General features: G+C 27.6%; 1 pseudogene; it reads right to left on the reverse strand.

The window, feature by feature from the left end:
- Positions 1-14,740: 14,740 nt before the first annotated feature.
- On the reverse strand, positions 14,741-21,350 carry LOC129317296 (putative disease resistance RPP13-like protein 1; annotated as a pseudogene).
- Between the last annotated feature and the right edge of the window lie 434 nt (positions 21,351-21,784).

Here is a 21,784-nt window from a genome sequence, read left to right on the forward strand (position 1 = left end):
GTAAATAGTAATAATTAAAATTCAGCAAAACATTGGGGCCTTAAAAGAGCAAAATGCAAATATTTAGAAATTACTCGTCTGGTCTTATTTATAAAATAAAAAAAGAAAAAATTTAATCTTATTTATAGAGCACTTGTCAATTTTCAATACTTCTCTTTATATTTTTACCTTTATTAAATGCTTTGAATAAAAATATCAGTAATGAGATTTAAGAATGTTTATTAAGAATAAAGGTAAAAACTTATTAAACTTTAAGACAAAGTAAATGAGGTTTAATGTTTTTCTTGATTATGGTGAAACATATTGAAAGTAACTTATAAATAGGATTAGAAGGAGTATATTGTATTATAGTAGTATTTAAATTTTCCATTTAATTATCATTTATTTTTCTAGAATATTATTTCAATTTAAATAAAACATCATGAAAAAGAGTAATAATAATAGTAATCTAATGATTTTTTTCTCCAAAAATGTTCCTAGTGAATATTCAAAATTAATGATATTTTTATAATGATTTTTTTATTAAATTACCTTATTTTTTATATTTATTTTTTATTAAATCAATGATTATAACTGTCTTTTTAATGGAAGTTGGTTAAAAATATTTTATAATTTTAAACAGAGGGAATAATTATTTCCGGCTCATAAGAAAATTGGTGTTTGTAAATTATTGAAAATTGGAACTGATATCACTATTATTAATAATGGACTATAGCAGCAATAATAATCAGTAATATAATAAGAAGAATCGGTGGGAATCTGAAACGAATGGTGGGTGTGAATTATTTAGGACATAGTGTGGTCCTTCACTAAGACAAACACAGCATATCGCAGCAGAAGCAACCACAAGGGACCGCTTCCTCCACTTGTTTCTCTCATTTCATATTCATAGAAAAAATTACATAAAATGACAACATTACTTTGAAGTATCATCATTTCTATCACCAAAATTATCAATTTTCTTTTCAAAAAAAAAAAAAAGAAGAGCAAGCACTAAACTCTAAAGTGACAAATAGGAACCTACTCCCAATTACAAGGGAGCTTATATGAATTGTCACATCTAACTTTTTAATTGATAATTAAACAGTAATAATTAACAGCCATACAATTGTAATTGATAATTTTGATAAACAATATAAGACTTCAGGACTTTTTTGTATTTAGATTCTTTATGTAGGATTTTTGTATTTAGATTCTTCGTGTGGGACTTTAAAGTGATTTTTTATATACACACATATAGAAACATAAATACTAGTAAAATTAAAATTATAGTGAAGGACATTTGACAACGTGTTTCTAATCTATCACTAATCATATGCATTTGTGACAGAAATTTTGTGATGAACTAGGCATCTGTCACTAATTATATAAATTAGTAATGAATTAGCTAAATCAAAAATGTCATCACATTCTTGTCAAACATTACAAATTTAATGCTATCAGTGACGGATATTTTTAATTAAAAAATTAGTCCTAAGTATTTTATAAAAAATAAAAATATATATATATATAATGAGACTCACATGATAAAAAAATTCGAAATTACCGAACTAAATTTTCAATTACACATATAGTGTCTTCCTTTTGTTATGAATAAATATAATGTAAATTTATAAATAAAAAATAAATTTTATCATATAAAAATATTTAATTATTAACATATTTACATTATATTACAAATCAAGATTGAAAGGTTATTACAGTTTAATTTGCAAAAAAACAAAAACAAAAAGGGAGAGTTATAAAAAAGCAGTTTGATAGAGGATATCAAATTTGTTCATCATTAATTTTAATTTTTTTAATAGTAATGAAATGTGTACTCTGTCATGTCCTTTTTACAATATGCTTTTTTTTTAAAAAAAAAAAGTCTAAAGGTGTCTTTAAAAAAATATTAAACAATGTTTCATTTTTATTCTTTAGTTTAACGATATTCTTGAAACTTTAGAAAACATGATAACTTTGCACAAATAACGAAACATCTTTCTCATATTTTTATGGGATTACATTTTGCATTAGAATATTTATATTTTTTTTATTACACAAATTTATCTTTTATTAAAAGTAATTTTTTAAGAATAATTGGGCACTAAAAATCTAAAACACTTCTCCTAACAAATATTCGACAATTAATTAATCATGTCTTGAGCAACTAATTATTGTAATTAATAAGAGCACAATTAACAACACAAACAACATTTATGCCTAATGAGAATATATAAATATTGATAGAGAGTGTGAGAAAATAAATATGAACATGTGAAGGAGAAAAGAACAACATTTTTATTGAAGAAGTCTTAATCATTAATGCCTAATGTCTAGGCATAGGCATAGTTGTGATTTTACTATCACTCACTAATCAATATCTTCTTTTTTATTCTTCAATGGACCCACACACCATAGCTAATTCAACTTTCTTCTCACACACACACGCAAGAAAATAATACTTGAATTCAGGTTCAAAATGACCCTCTTTTTTAATACAACGCATCGTGACATGCCATGACTTATGACTAATTAAAATGCAAAGTAAAAATATTTCCAATAAAATTGAATTAAAAATTCATGAATTAGCAAATTCGATTTAGAAGTTGTCATGTTAAACTTGAAAAATCATACAAATTGATATAACATAGAATTAATAATGACAAATGTAAGATTTTCTTTTTGGATCACAAAAGGATTTTGAATTTTAAACTTTTTTATACATTGAGAGAATTCGAATATCTAACTTTTTGTTATTATTCATAAGCATTCTCCTAATGAGGCAATCTTATTTAAGATATATATGATTGTACATTAAATATAGATAATTAAATATAGATATTTTTTTTAATGAGAATTTAAATTTTAGTTTATTATATTATGAGAAATTAGTTCATTTTATTAAATACAATCTTTATTGATTTGAATATTAGCTTACATGTCAACTTTTGTAGTAGAAACTAAACTATTCAGTTTAGCAATAACTTACAATTGTTTGAATAGCCTTGATTCTTAAGGCCATCAAACAAACAATTCCCTAAACTGAATGGTTTCAAAAAAAATTTAAATAATCATTAATATTTAACAAATATTTTTGGCCGAACAATTAATATTTAATCTATGATCATAAGATAATATAGAAAATTTCTTTTTCATAAAATATTTACATCTCCATTGAGGCCATGACAACTACAACTTTACTATATAATCCAGACAAATTAATAATAGTAGATGAAAGATTAATATTCATCCATGAAGCAACTCAAAGTATCTTTAGGGATAAGAGGAAGAACACACAAAGGTGATTCTTTCTTTGAATAATTACTAGACACGTTGCTTTCACCAAAATAGAGAGGGAAAAAAAGAAGAAGATATTACTACTGATTAAAAAAGGAATGTTCACTTCTTTATATATAAAAAAGGAATGTTCACTTTTGACGAAAAGCAGATCTGTTCCCTTGACATCACAAGATTTGGATTCAATTAAAAAAGCAATAATCAAATTATGTAGTTTATCATAATGTAGAAGTTTCGATACAATATCGTCTTAATAATAAAAATGATAACGATTGTCAACTAAAGATGATATATTATACATATGTAATGTTACTACTGATTTTTTAATTAAAAAAATTAGACACAATAGGCTAATTTTTAGAACTATAGAATATAAATAAAGAACGTATATAAATACGAGCAACCTAATGCATGTACAATCTTTTTTTCTTAGTTTACCTTTTATATTTATTAAATTAGATATTTATATAAATGTATCTCTTATACATCATATAGTATTAAAAAGAAAAAACAATATATAATTTTTTAATAATAAAAATTTTATTGATATACTAATACTTTTTTAAAAACTATTTATATTTTAAACGGAGGGGAGTACATTGTTAAGTTTATCCCAAAAATGTCTTTAAAACTGACAAGGATATTTTGGTCATTATATATTATAATATTTTTGTTGGCATTTGTAATAGCATAGTTACGACATCAACTCTAAGCTTTCACCACTAGTACATATTTGACTTTTTAAAAGTAACTTTTTATATTAATTGCTAGGCAAGTGGTGCCAAAAAAAAAAAAAACAAGACGGTCACAAATTAATAATTATAAGCTGGTTGTTGGATTTTTTTTTTTTTTTTTACAATGGTTTCTCGAGGAACTAATGAAGTAAGTGATATTTTCTACGTACATCAGTTGCCTAGTTTGTTAATGTGGAAAGTAATAAAGGTGTTTAAGAATTTTAAAAAAATTAATTACTTTATATATCAATTTTAATTATAAATTGTATATTTTTGTGTATGAGATGTATAGGCAATATATGTATAGAAACTGATAAATCATTTAAAAAAAATTACTTCATATATCAGTTGTGATCATAATCAATATAGAAAATTTGGTACGTATTTATTTATTTATTTACTTTTCAACGACTTTCTACATTGATTTCAAATTTGTAACAACATGGCTTTTGAAACCACTCTGTAAAATCTTTTTTTAACCACTATTAAAAGTTTTTTCTATAATAATGCACTGACTTCAACATGTTTTAAGGTAATTATAGTAATTTATCCAAGCTTTATCTTCACAGTCATCCCAAGATATGGAATGGCAGTTAAGTCCAAGACTTAAAATTAATGACAATTAGGTGCTGGCAAATTTTTTTTTTAAAAAAGTTGTAAATATTGATTTAAACAAGTGCAAATTTAAAAAATTTAATTGTAGAAAAGTCATTTAAATTTCAAATGTATGTCTAAAATTATATTAGGAATTTTTATTTATAACTATCTTAATTAATATTTATAACTCATTTAAAAAAATTATCAAAAAATTAACTATTATTAATTTAATGTTTTGAACACCAAATTAATGTCTCTTGTTTATTGGAAAAGCTTGAGGTGTACATGATGTTTACAGTTTAACAAACTGAACTTGACAACATTGATTTAAAATTCAACAAAAATTGCTGGCCTAGTGCATGCTCCACTTGTCAAACAACTTGTTTGTTCTTTGTCAGATCTCAAAAGACAAATAAAGAGAGCAAGATGGCCTGATGTGCAAAGACAATAATAGTTCTTAACAGTTTAAAATTATTTACATGATTTTTATTTTTTTGCCACTGTTTTAACAATTTAAACGTATGTTGTTCACGATTCATGATATACCCAAATGATGTGTGTGTGTGTGTATATATATATATCACCAAGCGTGAAAAAATGTTTTTAAATTGAAAAAGTAATCGACTTTTATTTGATGGAACACTAATTAAGTCTCGAAGAAATTATTTTATTCAAATAAATATTAGTAAATTTCTAAATGTAAAATAAGTCCCTTAAATCATTAGCTCGCATTTTCATATAATATAATATATTTTTAATTTTAAAATTAAAAACTGAGTTGAAATTCAAGGAGACAAAATTTCAAGTTTGAGAAACAAAGTTGTAAATTTGTGGAAATACTCAAATAATAATAGGTTACTTTTTAAATTTAATCATTATAATTTGTAACCATATTAAAATCAAGAAAGAGACTTGCAAATTCAAGACCATGAAATTATAAGTTTGAAAAATAGAGTTATAAATTCTTGAAAATTTTCAAATATCAACTTGATTATTTTCAAATTCAAATATTAAGATTTATGTTTTAATTAAAATTAAAAAAAGAGTTATATATTCAACAAGATGAAATTGCAAATTTAGACGATAAAATTGTAAAATATTAAATTTGGAAGACAAATTTATAATTTTTTATTTTGAATTCATAAGTCATTTCTTGAATTCAATAAGAAATGCAAATCTCAATGCTGACATTTGAAAAAAAAAACATGTTAGTATTTGAACGCTTTCAAAAATTTACAATTTTACCTTTTAATTTATAATTTTATATTTTTTAGTTTGTAACTTTTTTTTAATTTTAAAGTTGAGAATATATTACATTATATGAAGGTAAAATTAAAAATTTAAAAATATATTGTTGAATTTTAAAATTGAAGAGACTTACTTTATATTTTAAATTTTGTTGGGAACCTATTTGAATAAAATCATTCCACTCTTCGTTGGGTGCAATTCCCCCTTCTCTCTTTCATTAAAGTGGGACACGTGGCTCAAAGTGAGAAGATTTAAAAGCAGCCCCCCAATGGGCAATCAAATCAGTGAATCACTCTCACTCTCACCACAGTCCACACCACACTATCCACTTTATTGGATTCCATTAGATCCGAATAAGAATAACCCACTAGATTATTAATGATTATAGAAAAAATAAAAACATACCAAATATAATAATAAATTAAATAAATATTGGAAACAAAACATCCAATATTATTAATACTGTTATTAACTAACACATGCTCAGGGCCGGAGACATGGGAAGACAGTAAGGATCACAACCATCCCTAACTTCTAAATTTTTCTTAATAAAATATAAGAGTTATATATTTTTAACTCTATAAGTTAACACATTATAAAAATCTTGAGACATTAGATAAAAGTTTTATTTTAATTTTATAATAATCTTTTATACATGTATAATTCAATTGTTTCAATAACTTAAAAATATAGTTGTAACAGAATCTACTTATTGTTAATAATATAACATTATAGTTGCTCTTAAAACATTAATGTCATTTAATTTTGCTTTCACTTTATATTTAATGAAAGAAATTATAAAAATTATTATTAACAAACTCGTCAAGCATTACAACAAAAATTTCAAGATATATTGAATGTTATGTGTTTGATATCTACTATAAAATTACTTATCTAATAGTTAAGAGGTATGATTAAGATATATTATTTGAAAAAAATTTATTTTTTATTATAACCAAGCTATTAAAATTTATTATATGAATAATTTTTACTATGATATACTCATCGACATAAAAAATTTGTGAGAATTGAGTATCATTATCATGTTGATATACTTATTTCTATATTATCAATTAAAATAATTAAATAGTAAATTTAGTAAACAACTAATTTACTCCCTCCATTAAAACTATAAGCATTTTTAATTTTTAAGATATAATCATTGTCTTTTTTTTTTAAAGTGCTCCTATTAAATAAATCACTTTATATTTATTTTAAAGTGAAATATCATATTAAATAGGAATAAATATGAAAAGATAAAGTTAATTTAAAGACAAATAACTACTTTATTGATGTGTAAGATTCAGTTAAAAATACCTTATATTTTTTAATGGAGGGACTAGTTTTTTAGATTAAATAGAATTTTAAATCCCAAAAATACATTTAAATTATTGGATGCTCATGAGAAAGATAAAATTTTGCCAATTAAAGATAGTTATATTGAGAAGAAAATTGTTAAAAATTTATCATAGACATGATAGTTAATTATTCTTATGTCATGAAAAATTGATGAGCAAAACTTAAAAAATAAATGTAAAATTAAAATAATAAATATATATATATATATGTTGAAATATTTATGCTATGTTAGTGATATTAATATAATGAATTTTCTTTCGATTATCATATATGCTTTATTATCTCGACCCCTCTAATAAAATTTTTTGGCTTTGCCCCAGCACATGCTTGACTTGGGTTGGATCCTAAATTGAAATATAGCCTTTCAATATTATTGTTTTTAACAACTACTTCCTATAGTTCTATTTACAAATCATTTTTAATATATTTTATCAAAATCAACAAAAATCTCAAGTCCCGTTAACTCTATTTTAAAATTCAAAAAATTTTCACCTGTACACCATAATGAAGATAAAAAAATTATTTTTAATAAATTTTCTAATAATTAATAAGGACAAAAAATAAAGATGAATATAGAAAATAATGAGATAGCCTATATATATGGCTAAAATTAATCTTTTTTTATTTTATAAATAAGATTAGAGAAATAATTAAGGTTGTATACTAATGTAAATTCAAATCAGGTTAGGTTTTGATTAAGGGAAGCTTTTCCCAATGTAATTTTTTGCAGGGAGAATTGCATGCAAGAACAACCAAAGGATATTATTTGTAAATAAAAACTAATAAAAAATTAATTGCTATTAAAATGAGAACAATAATTTGTATTTTTTCAAATGATGATTTGTTCTGGCAAAAAAAAAAAAAGATGATTTGTCATTAGTTCTTATTGCAAATAATATATTTTACTGGTTCTTGTGTGCAACTTTGCCTTTCCCCTATCTACGGGCTTGTATTTAAAATTCTGTTTAAGAGATGTGAGTTCCATAATATTCAATCTATAATTGCCCTTGTTTTATTATTTTTATTCTTCAATTATATGATCATTAACTCAATATTGTTATTTATTCTTTTAGCCGAATATATTGTCATTTACTCAATGCCTTTTTCTATAAACTAATACCCCTCCATCTCAATTTATAAAATAATTTTAAATAAAATTATATGTGTTAATAAAATTTATTAAATACACGTTATTATTTTATTTTTTAATTTATAAAATATAAGATTAGATATTTTGTTCATATTACAAAATTTATTTTGATAACTTTTAAAGTTGTGTACTTTTACTTTTCATTTGGAAAAAGGGAGGAAGAAAAGTTTGAAGATTGGCTTAACCACCATCCTCTATTCTGGCCTGTTTGTTTGAAGATTCGCGAACTGCTTTTGCTGCTGATGCTCCTCATGTAGGCATTGGGTGATCTTTTTTTTTTTATTTTTTAATCTCCGTTGTGCTTTTATTTCGTTTGTTTTCTTCTGTACTTGCACTGTGTGATTGTTTAAGTTTTAATGAAAGCTACTTTATTGGCCCAAAAAAAAAAATTGAAATATTCTCTATCAAATTTACATGCGCGTTCTTTAAAATTAAAATTCTAAAAAATAAACTGATGGCATTTTGTACAAAACTAAACTTCCTCTGTCCAAAAATATAAAATATTTTCAAAAAGTTGGATACTTAAAAATATAAAATATTTTTAATTTTTTGAGATGTAATCATTGTCTTTTTTTTTAAAATGTCCCTATTAATAAATGACTTTATATTTATTGTAAAGTATTTAATAGGAGTAAATATAAAAATATAAAATTAATTTAAAAGTAAGTAATTATTTTATTGAGGGTGAAATTCGGTTAAAAATGCTTATATTTTTAAATTAAAGGAGAGTATAATTAAACTAAATTAGGTGATAATTTATTGGGAGCATCTCACTTAGGGCCTCAAAACACAAAACTTTGTATTTAAGGCCCAATAAAAATGAAAAAGTACTATGGGTTTGAAGGTCTTTCTTATAAATTTTGTTGTGGATGAAAAGACACATTTATCCTTATCTCAACAGAATATCCATGTATGTACAATATGATGTCTATGAATCCTTAATATAATGTTCATAAATGCACAACAGATCCGGTAAATATGGTTTAATTTAAAGAAAAATGTATAAGTAAGCAAATGATGAACAGCATAATGTTCATGAATGCACTATACGATGCCCATCAATTCTTAACATAATGAACATATATAGATGTGCGACATTTGTACAACATAAAGTTCATAATAAACAACATACTTTCATTAAAACAATGTACTTTAAGTTAATGTCTATTAAATGTGATGTGCATTTATGAATATTGTGTTGAAGATTTGTGAATATTGTATTGTGCATATATAGACATTCTATTAAGACAAGGGCACATGTGTCTTTTCATCCACAACAAAATTTGTAAGAAAGGTATTTAGACTTGCCATACATTTTCAAATTTTATTAGACCCTAAATGCAAAATTTTGTGTTCCAAGGGCCCTTAATGAGATTCTTCCTAACTTATTTTATGGAAAGTTTGTACTTTGTATATATTTTAAGGGAAAGAGATAAATATTTGTACTTATGCAATTGTATTTTCTAGAAGTGATGCAAGTACTATATTTCTTTTTAAAAATAACAAGCTTTAGTTTTCTTTTTGGACCAATATGATTATCTAATTGAATCAAATTAAGACGTTATCAAATTTAAATGAGAGTAACTTTTTGAAAAAAGCTTTCCATATTTACACAAACTGTATAATTCTATTTACTAAGACCAAGCCCTATTAATTGTTGAAGGAAATATTTTTTGATTCAATGCACTTCATGACATTTATGTTTAATCCTACCGAAAAGATTTTATTTTTCACTGTGTACTTTAATCCATCACAATACCACATCATGATCAAATCAGGACCGAATTGTTCCACTTAGTGCAATGAATACCATAACTTTATAACGAGCCACATATCAAAACAAACAATAGAAATATTTCCAACGAGATTTAACCAAAAACCCAAAAAGCTACGATTGTATGAATTTTATTGTTTTTCTTCGATAGGATATGTATGCGGCACGCTTTGAGAAACATATTTATATTTGGGAAAACTACTAAGAGGTCCCATAGAAAAAATTAACTTTCAAAAAGTCCTATAAAATGCAAAAAATAATTTTGAAGTCCCATTGGTAAGTTTTGGCGCACTTTACCAAAACACCCTTGCCAAAATGACCACTAGGAGAGTTTTTTGCTTTTTGTTTTCCAAATAAGGATATCTTAGTTAATGCTTACCAACACTTAGTTATAATTAAGGTTTGTGGGATTTAAGAGTTATTTTTGCGTTTTATGAGTCTTTTTGAAATTAAATTTTTTTCCACGAGACTTCTTAATGAGTTTCCCTTCATACAACTGTAATGTTAAAAGGCACTAGATGGATGGTGATAGTAAAACAAATATAACGATAATGGATCACAAGTTTTGTATTTTTCTAAGACAAAGGATAAGTTTTGGGGTTGGTGGTTTTGCCATTTGAGCACCATGAATAATGATCTTAATTAAGATAAAGCAACATTGGAATCTTTTTGTAGCAAAATGCTTAGCAAAGTGTCGGGAAAAATTGGTGCATATAGAAGTAACCCCAATTGAATTAAAGCATATCCCTTTTGTGTTCCTTGGTTGGGGCTTGCTTCTCAATGGCTTAAGGAGCAAATTATGAAGCTCATTTTTTAAAAATAAATATTTTAAAATTTTAATGGCTTGATTTGTTGATTGATTCATTATTTATTTTATTTTTACAAAAAAGGATAATTTAAAAAAATTTCTTTTTTTTTAAAGGTTGATCGATGCATGTTGATAATGGGAAAAAAGGCGAAAGGATTGAATAAGGCAAATCCTATTTGGCAAGTATGAGAGGTCCACTAAGACAAAGGCGCACACAAATGTGTTGGTGCTTTGTCCCCTAAAGATTCAACATTTCATCCATCTTCTTTCAATTCACCTACCCCACCCCTCTCTCTCTCTCTCATATTTTTGTTTCTTTACACACGCGCTTCATCTGGCCTAATTTATGGAATGGAGAGAAAATAATTTTTTTTTTATCTTACTGGTAAGTTATATTATTAATTTATCTATTATAATTTTTTTTACTTTCTAGTAAATGTTAGTAAGAGGAAGTGTAATTTATAGTTAATGGGGTTAAATTGAGAACTTGTTAAATTTTTGAATAGAATTAATGAAATTTAAATTTTTTTATTTGGGTGAAAATTAAAATTAATTTATAAATAAAATCAAAGATGTATGTGTGTTTGTGGGTAAGCCTAGGTATTCAGTGTTATATATTTAATATATTTATATATAATTAAATAAAGAAAAGTAAATTTTAATATGTTAATAATATTAAAAATAAGAGTTTGTTATTGAATAAATAATTTATAAAAGATCTAAGTGTCTTAATTTAATTGAAAACAGGCACATTATGTATATAATGTTAAGTATGAAAGTTTTTCCACACACACCATATACTCCTATCCCCCTTAGCAATTTTAATCAAATTACATTCTAATGAATTAGTTAATTTTTTAGACTACACATTCTTTCCATGTTTATTTTTATTTAATATAATATTTCAATTTTAAAAAAATCTTATTACTCACACTCTTAATTAAGGAAATTTTTGAAAAATCTCATTAATTGATCTTGAAAGAGCCAAAATATCTTATTTTTTGAACATCTTATCTCAAAAAAAAAGCCTCATTTTTTTTAATGGAGGGATTACTTTTTTGATTATATTTATAAGTCATTTGAACCACGTTAAACTAAAATTAAGACAAATTTTAAAATTCATTAACTATGTTAAAAATTTAATTAGTTTATAACTTTGGCTGTATTAAATAAAAACGCTTCAATAATATGTTTTTTTTCTCATTAACGTTTAATGTAGATCAAAAGAAAAACTTGAGTTAAAATTTTAGTGACATAATTTATGAATAATAAATAATATTAAAAATAATTCCCTCTCTACTTTTGAAATAGTAATTTTTTAACCCAACCTTCTAAATAGCAATTAATGGGGGGAAACATATTTATTACACCACATATCAGTATATATCACAACACAGCAGATTATTTTTACATTGGCTTTTTGATATTTCATTGAAAAGAGAGATCAAGATACTGCACATCGGATGATTAGGGCCAGTTTGGTTTTTAATTTTTTTATTTTTTAAAAAATATTTTGTAATATAATTTTTTAAATTATTTTCAAAACTAAAATAAAATAAAATAAAATTTGTTTGGTTATGTTAATCTAAAATCAGTTTTAGAATTAAAAAATAGAGTAATAGTGATAATTATAGGTGATTAATGATGATGAAATATAATATAAATTGATCGAGGTAATTTTAATTTTTAATAATTAAATGTAGTGTATTTTAAAAATAAAAACTAGAATGAAAAAAATTTGAAGTTGTTTCTTATTTTTATTTTTAAAAATAAAAATAAAAATAGTTTTAAAAACAATTAAATTAAAAACACTTAACCAAACAAGTTTTAAAATTTTTCTATTAAAAAAATAGTTTTTAAAAATAAAGAAACAAACAAGCCCTTAGTCCTTTATGTGGATTATGATATTGATGTTATCAAGTGATCAAATGTTATTACTTATCCTGGTTTATGATATATACGGTACTAATGAGATGTATGTTTATTTATTTATTTATTTTTTGGGTTGTGTATGTAACCGGGTGAAACAATTTTTCTTTCATATAAATTATATATATAATATAGACATCAATAATCTATATGTGATATATGACTGATCTTGGGGGAAAAATCTTGGAGAATGGCAGTGAAGAGGGAAAAAAAAATAGTAGTGAGGATTGAACATACTTAAAAGTTTATCTATTTATAGGTATAAATTCATCAATTCACTTGTAAACACAAATGAATATTCATCAATTCACCTGTGAATAGATAAATTTTGAGTTATGTTTAGCTTTCACTGCTATATTTTTTTCTTGTGAGCCCTTATTGTCATTCTCCCTAAAAACTAAACTCGAATTCTAAACAAAATTCTTAATGACCCAATCTTTTTCACTCATTTTATTTCATTCTACTCTATCTTTACCATCTATTCAAACACTAATAATATTCACACGTCTGGTGAAAAAATGATTTATTTGGAACTGAAAAAAAGGAATATAATAAATATTGTAAATTAAAATTTTAAGAAACACTTATTGGGCTTCTTTTGACTCGGATTGTGCTTCTCATATAAGGTAACAGTAATGCACTGCGCAATCATTTATCGTTGAAATTCATGTTCTACAGATTTTGTTTGTTTGGGACAAAGGAAAAACCCATGAAATATCAGGAGATGAAAAACATTTTAAAAAGGTTTTGGAAGCATTGCAAAAATGTGATTGGGTCACTTTGGTTGGGCTTGGGCCTCTCATCGGCTGGCCTTCTTGCTCCATTCAAATTTTGAGCTCAAGCCCATCTTCTGGATATATGAACTATTAAAAATGACCCAGTGTGTTGTAAAATGTAATTGGTTTAATATTCTTCAACTGGTTTATGATGTCAGACGAACCTTGATCCTCTTATGATAAATTAAAAAAGATAAAAATAAAATCAAGTAATTTTGGAACCTAACTATCATTCTTTTTACATAAAGCCTTAAAAAAAAAATGCTTCAAGGTGAATCTCAAATTATACTTTGATACACAAATCATCTACAATTTAGGTGATCATGCAAGTCTAATATTGCTATATTTTTCATTCCGTACAAATAATGAGTTTGGGATTGAACTCGATCCCATATGGCTAAAAGTAATTATAAATAATTTATGACACACAACTAAAATTAAAATTCACTTGGAACAACCAGGTGTATAATTATGTTGGAAAATAAGGACATTGGTTTTGTTCGATAAGCCAAGAAATGATTTGAAAGTCTAGGGATGCTATATCCAAGAATTATATTAATCAATTTTTAGATTCTAAGAAACAAATAATTTTTTGTGGCTTGCAGACTGAAAAATCATAATTAAAGAAGACGAAGTTTATTCAAACCAAGTGATTTCCTCTCAGATTATCAACTCCACATTCTCATATTTTATATACCATTATTGTGATTTATTTTATTCACCTTATTTTGAGAATTGATATGTGAAAAACTTGCAGGACCCAACTTCCCTTCTCCCACCCTGCTCTCATCCATATTAAATTGAACTCTTTAAATTTAATTTAAATGATTCAGATTAAATATATTTATTTTAATTTTCACTTTATATTTATTAAAATAAAAAATTATAGTTTTTTTTATTAAATCTAATCAGCAATCTGGACACTCCAGATTTAACATAGATGGTAACAACAGTTCTAATAATGATTTAATTATATCAAGTTTAAAACATCTTGATAGCGTTTATATGTGAGATGAAATGTGTAGGTACATAAGTTAGCTTAAAAATAAGAGAAATTGGAAGAGAGAGAATCACACACCACAAGAATTATCCTGATTTGGTCCCCTGACCTATGTCCAGTCCTCTTGAGAAACATTCAAGAGATTTTCCCATTATAAAAATTCAATTACAATCCCGATAAGTTGTGCATTGAGCTCACTCACAACTATGACAAAAGTTTTTACAAAACTCACCTAAAATTAGCATGCATGGTTTCACCCAACTCACCCAAAACTAATAAAACAAATGTAAAAAGTAGTTTACTATTGAAAAAGCTAGGTAGCAAAAACATTCTAAGCACCCAGATGCTCAAATTCCAACAATGATATTTAGGAAATACACAATTAAGCTGGATAAATAATAATCTGCTTGCACCTTCAAATTCAATCTTTCATCTCTTTGTAAATCATTCGTCAACATCAATTTTCTTTTTGTATTTTGTCATGGTTAACTTTCCTTCTTTTCTTGGTCCCAACAACTAATTTCCTCCATGACCATTGTCAATTATTTGTTGTTTCCTGATTTTGCAATGAAGACAATCAATCAGATTCAGTTTCCAAAAATATCAATTCTCATTTAAAATAATTTTAATATTACTTGTTATCATCAAAACTAATAACCAAATATTGTCTAAAAGCAAGAGGGTAGATTCTTAACCTATTAGAATTAGTAAATTAAACAATTTGATGACTCATGAAAGACCAAATTAATTTTCTCATTTACCTTAAAATAGTTAGAAGATGTGTATGTCATAGAATCTTCAAGAAGAAAGGTATATCAGTGTAAGTCTGCAAAACATATATTTAAAGTGGAATACATTAGAAAAATTCTCAGTTACTAATTACAAGACTATATATATGAACATATATAGGGTTCGTTACTTTCTAAAACACCACACATATATTTTTCGACCAGATTTATGAAAAATAAAATCTCATATTCATTTTAAGACATTGTCTTAATATACTAAAATGAGTATATGAGAATTGCAAGATGCGAATTAATCAATGCAGAGGAATGTCCGGGTAAATTGAAAGAGTGTTAATTAAGACACTAATCTCAATAAACTGAACTAAGTATCTAATACTAAATCTAGGATATCATACCTTTGTTGCGCTTTTTGTTGTTGAGGTAACATGGTAATTGATGAGGAAATTCAATTCTGCCTTCTGCACAACTGTACATAAAATAAACATCAATGGTATACAAGTTTTACACTATCAGATCGTTTAGCTAATGTGAAAGTTTTATATATATATATATATATGTATGTATGTATAGCTAAAAACATCACCTTTATGTTCATTTAATCGTTGGGACTGATAAATAAGGAGATAAAGTAATGATAGTTGAATTAGTTTTTCACTTGTCTTCATTGCTTCTCATATAACTCTGTTTGAAACAGAGCAATTTTACTGATTTTCCTCACCTATTTTGACAAGCATTATCAAACCAAAATATCATAATAGATTTCATGACTCAAGTAAAGTTTCAATCACAACAATTAAAAAAGTGGTTTACTTTTTTTTTTTTAACTATAAGTATTACTAGGCATGTCATACTTTTAGTAGACACTTGGCTATTGCTTTGCATATTGAAAGCCTATAGTATTCTACTTAAAGAAATTTTAGAGTAAGTCAATAAAAAGTTAACCGCGATATCCAATTAAAAGAAAAACATTAAGTCAAACTTTAGATTTGGTTTTTATAAATAATGTGTGAATATATATAAAACTAAGATATTTTTGTTGACTTGAATTTTCATATAATGATTTTATTAAATTAAAAAACTTGGAATTAGTATATTTTGTTTTAAAATACAATAAACCTCAACCAGACCAAGATCATCTTTTACCAAAATAAATCTGAAAAAAGAACTCATCATAAAGTGTGTTTGTGTGTTTGTGTGTGTCTCTATAAATATATATATATATATATATATCATTAATTAGTTAAGAATTTCAAGAATATGAAGAGAGGATTAATTAGTTTCTCACCAGTTCTTCGTGCTGAAAGTGGAGCCATTCTTGTGAGCTCCTTCCATATTTTATAACCTAATAATATAAAAAAAAAAGAATCAGATCCATTGAAATGCTTTTACATATTTTTTATAAAAAATCATTAAACATTAAAAAAAACTAGACCTGTACTTAGCCTCAGCAATGTTTAGGTTAACTTCTTGCCCGCCTTTCCTGCATATCATATTTGTCTCTTTTTGACTGCTTCCTCATCTTCTCTAACCTAATTTATCAAAAAAATAAATCTTATAAAATTAAAAACTAAATAGTTAACATACATACATACATACATACATTATAACTCAAATCTCATTACAAATATAAATGTATGGGGTTCAAATCACACTTCATTCATGAATACACTAATCAAGCATAGATATTAAATACGCAATATGATACCAAGCCAAATAATTAGATATGGCTCTAAATCTTTTCAACGTTATATAATTCACTCATATCCCTGTGATGACTTGATAATTAATTGACCATTCAAAAAAAAAAAAGATTCTCTCTCACTCTTCAGGTGTGCACAAATAGTATAACAAATATTACCAGTAGTGATATTATTATTATTATTATTTGTATGAGAAATTATAGGACTCTAAATTAAACCACATGTTTCACAGTTTTATAAGTTTTTCAAGAAAATAAAAATTGCAGAAGCATTGATGGTCTTGGCTTAGAAAATTTTACAACTTAAGGTATATATGATTTAGGTAAGATGTTTCCTATAATTAATGTTGATTGATGCAATGATCATGAAGGGAAGACCAAAATTTTTATGTGTGCCGTGGAAATGAAAAAATAAAGAGGGAAAAAGTATTTGTGGGAAAATAAAACAATACTGAAAAGTTTGATTGTTTTGGAATTAGAGAGCTCACCTTTTGACGCAATGCCGCACCATCTCAAGGATCATAGTACTTCTTTATTAATTATTATGGTTTGAATATGAGAGATGTCAGACAAGTGTTTTCCTCCTTCAAAATTATATCTTTCTTCTAATTTAGGACACCTGTAGATATATAACTGAAGAGAGGGTGGCAGTGCATCTTCTGGCAAGGATTCAAGGTTTGGACAGAAATGGATGGAGAGATTTTCGAGAGAAGTAAGGTGTTGCAGCCCTTTTCTATCTAAATGTTTAAGATTAGGGAAATCAAATATGGAGATATTCACAAGAGAGTTGGGCAGTAATTGATTGTTTAGTAAATTATGGAGTATAGTTTCACTTTCATCACCTCCAACTCGCAATGTTAAGAGAGAAGTCAGCCGTTGAAAACCCCAATCTTCAATTGTATACAAGATAGTCTCTCACAGCCACTAATTTCCAAAGCTTGTAAATTAGAAGGCAAACCACATTGAGGAAATGATTCTAAGTTTGGAAGAGTTCCTAGATACAAATGTTGAAGGCTGGCAAGGGAATCAATGTGTACTTCTGACATTGATCTAAATTTTTTGCAACTTGTGATCGAAAATAATTTTAAGGCAAGAGCAGACCCCCTAACATATGTAAAGGTCTCTAAATTTTGACAATTCATAATTTGAAGGTATGTAAGCTTGGGAAAACAACCTAATGGAAAGGATGCCAAGGAATGACAACTATTCCAAATCCTCAAGTCTTCAAATGATGTGCAGTTTTGTAAAGATTCCTGAGGTGCGAACTCTAATTTCTCACAACTACCAATTGCAAGACATTGCAAAGAAGCGGGCAAACCTTCAATTGGAAAGGAGATGATTGATGGGATATCATGCAGAGATAACTCTAAAAGAAAATGGCTACCCATTATCATTCTCGGCAAAGATCGCAAGCAATCACACTCCCTAATTGTTATGAATTTCAAAGAGTCCAAAGAATAATCATCAAGAGCTCCCAATAACCCTTGCTTCAATTTATAAATTTCTAATTCTTCAATAGATGCAATCCAAAGCAAAGCTGTTGATTTTGCCTCTAACCGTTTGCAATTTGAAACAGAAACCTTTGTCAGCGATGGAAGGTTACTAGGCAGGCCTCCTTTCAACAGAGGACAATCATATAAACTCAAAAGTTTGAGATTAGGAAAAGGAAATTTGGCACCTTTACCATCAAACATATCCATTCCTCCCACACAAGCATTTCTCGAAATTCTAGAATTTCCAAGGATGGAAATGGTGGAAAGGAAGAGGACTCTACATTGCTACAATAGAACTCATGTCCAACTCTTTGTACTAATTCCGTTCTTTCAATAACAAGCTCTTTGACAGAAGGTAATTGTCCAAATGATGGAAGCGAAATGCAATACTTGCAATCACTCACTGATAAATATGTAATATTCTTGAATGAAGAATCTCCCACCCAATCTGGAAAGATTGTGCCACCATAATGGTTGATGGTCAATCCTTGTAAATTTGTTGAAGGTTGCAGCATGTTAAGCACATTTTTTACGATTTGTGAATCTTGAGCATCACAATTCCATTTCAACACTAACTCCTCAATTTTGTCTCTCCTCTTCAAGTTTGCTTCTAAAGCATCCATTGAATCAACAGCATTTTCTAGTTTTGAAAGGGAAAGTTTACCTTGCAGACAAGGGAGCTTTTTTAACTCTTTAATTCCCAATCCAGTCGATTGTGTGCCCACGATAAAGGTACTCAAACTTTGGAGATTTTCTAGTTTTGTAATTTGTCTAGGCATCTCCTTTAAAGCGGTGCCACTAATGTCCAAGTGACGTAGATTAATAAGCCTTTCTATCTTTCCTGGCAATTCCTTAAAACACCTACAATTTGACAAAAGCAATGTCTGCAAATTGTAAAGTGTAAAGACAGCATCAGGCAATCTTTCAATTAAACTGTGAGAAAGGTCCAGATATCGCAAATGCTGCAAATTACCAATTGAATCAGGCAGCTCATTGACGTTGTGATAGCCAAACAAAGATAGTACTCTTAAACATTTTAGTTTTGGCAACAAATCCCGTGGTACCTTCCTGGTCAATGAACAATGTGTCATCCTCCCATCGTATATAGATTGGGGTAAAAAAGTCCTCAAACAATTTAATTGATAAAAGTTCTCAAACCTTTTAGAGCCATCAAACCATTGCCTAGGATATGATAAATGACGAAGAGTAGGTTTTGAAAATTTTTGGCCTTCAAACCATAGGCAAGTCTTTCCAGATACAACTTAGGCTAAATCATTGATGAGATCATGCATAACAAACTTTTTTGGATCACCACCATCTTGCTGAAAGAATGACCTACCCAATAATTCATTAAAGTAGTCATCTGCTTCCATTTCAAATGTCTTCTCCCCATGGGATTGTTGGTGTACAAAGCCTTCTGCCATCCATAGCAAGACCAATTTCTTTTTCTCTAACAACATATCTTTAGGGAAGATTGAGCAATAAGCAAAGCATTTCTTCAAATGTGATGGAAGATAGAGATAACTCAGATGCAAAGCTGGCATAACACCATCATTTGGTATGTCCCATTGGTTGCTATTTAGAATTATATTCCATTCCTTTTCATCCACTTTTGAACGCAAAAGACCTCCAATTGTTTTAGCAGCAATTGGTAGGCCACCACATTTTCTTGCAATTTTCTTACCGATTGCTCCTAGCTCTGGATATTTGTTTGGATCTTCATTTGCAAATGCATGCTTGGAGAGTAAAAGCCAACAATTATCATCTGAGAGACAACGCAACTCATGCGCAGGAAAGGTATGCGTGATTTCAGCAATTCTTTTTTGACGAGTTGTTATGATGATTCTGCTTCCCCTTCTTCCACTGTGAAATGGGGTTACAAGGTCATCCCAATGGCTATATTTCTCATTCCACAAATCATCCAACACAATCAAAAACTTTTTATTCCTCAAGCTATTTTTTAATTCAACACGAAGGAAGTCTAGATTTTTGCTATCGTAGACTTTTGAAGCGATGGACTCAAGAAGATTCTTGTCACCTCCAAAACACTAAAATCATCTGAAACACATGCCCATGCCTTCAAATCGAAATGCCCCAGCACCTTCTCATCATTGTAAAGGAGCTGAGCAAGGGTGGTTTTACCCAACCCTCCCACTCCCCATATAGTGATCACTCCTATGTCATTACCCTTTGGATCTTCATCACACAGAAGCATTTTCATTAGCTTCTCCTTTTCATCCTCTCTACCAACCACATCGGATTCATTTACCAATGAAGTTGAAGGTGTTTTATGCACTCTCAAGCTAACACTTTGCAAACCAAGGATATCCTTCTCCTTGGCAAAGTTTTCAAGCCTTTGGTATGCTGCTACCAGCTTGGAGTTCATCCTCCTGTTAAATTCACCAAAAGAAGAAGAGAAGAAGGATCGCACCTTGTTAGCGACGTTTTGAGAATCTTTTTCAACCTTGGATCTGAGAGACTCAGTGTTGATCTCATCCAGTAAATCCTCAGCATCATAGACAGCATCTTTCAACTCTTCAAGCCATTCCTTTACTGCATGATTGGTGATCATCTTCTCTTCTGCATCGTTGAGGACAACATCGAGCATCAACAGAGTAATCTTCATCTTATCCATGAGAGAGACATTGAGCTTTCTGTTGTTCATGAAATCTCGAAACTCGCTTGAGGTGATCCTATCCAGTAAGGTCTGGACAGAAGCAGAGAGCAAAGCTTGTCCCACAGCTGCTGCAGCCATGCCTTGTTTTGCTTCAGAACTCAAAGTGACTGAGAAAGAAGAGAGTTTGACAAGAAGCGATGGTGTGAGAAGCTGGCTTTAGATTGATTGAGAGAACACTTGAAGACGAAGTTAAATGAATTTCTTATATTTCAGGAAAAGACAAGAGAGGGTAATTGCGGTGGAGATAAGAAGTACGTGTAATTTCAATATGGTAGGCCATCCCCGGCAACAGCTCCGTTCAATCTTCGCGACAACACACCATCATTCATTTTCCAATGATCTTTCGGTGGCACGCTTCCCCAGAAAGTAATGGCACGAGCGAATTTATCTGCACCACAAGACTAAAATAAAGATGAGACCTTAATGCATAAGAATTTACAATTATTAATTTGCTTTTACAATTGAATTGTATATTTTCTCTCTTCACAAATTTAATGAACTTTAAATAATTT

Source organism: Prosopis cineraria, unplaced genomic scaffold (genome assembly GCF_029017545.1).
Source record: "Prosopis cineraria cultivar Desert tree isolate PC_DT_omini unplaced genomic scaffold, ASM2901754v1 PC8, whole genome shotgun sequence".
NCBI lineage: Eukaryota > Viridiplantae > Streptophyta > Magnoliopsida > Fabales > Fabaceae > Prosopis > Prosopis cineraria.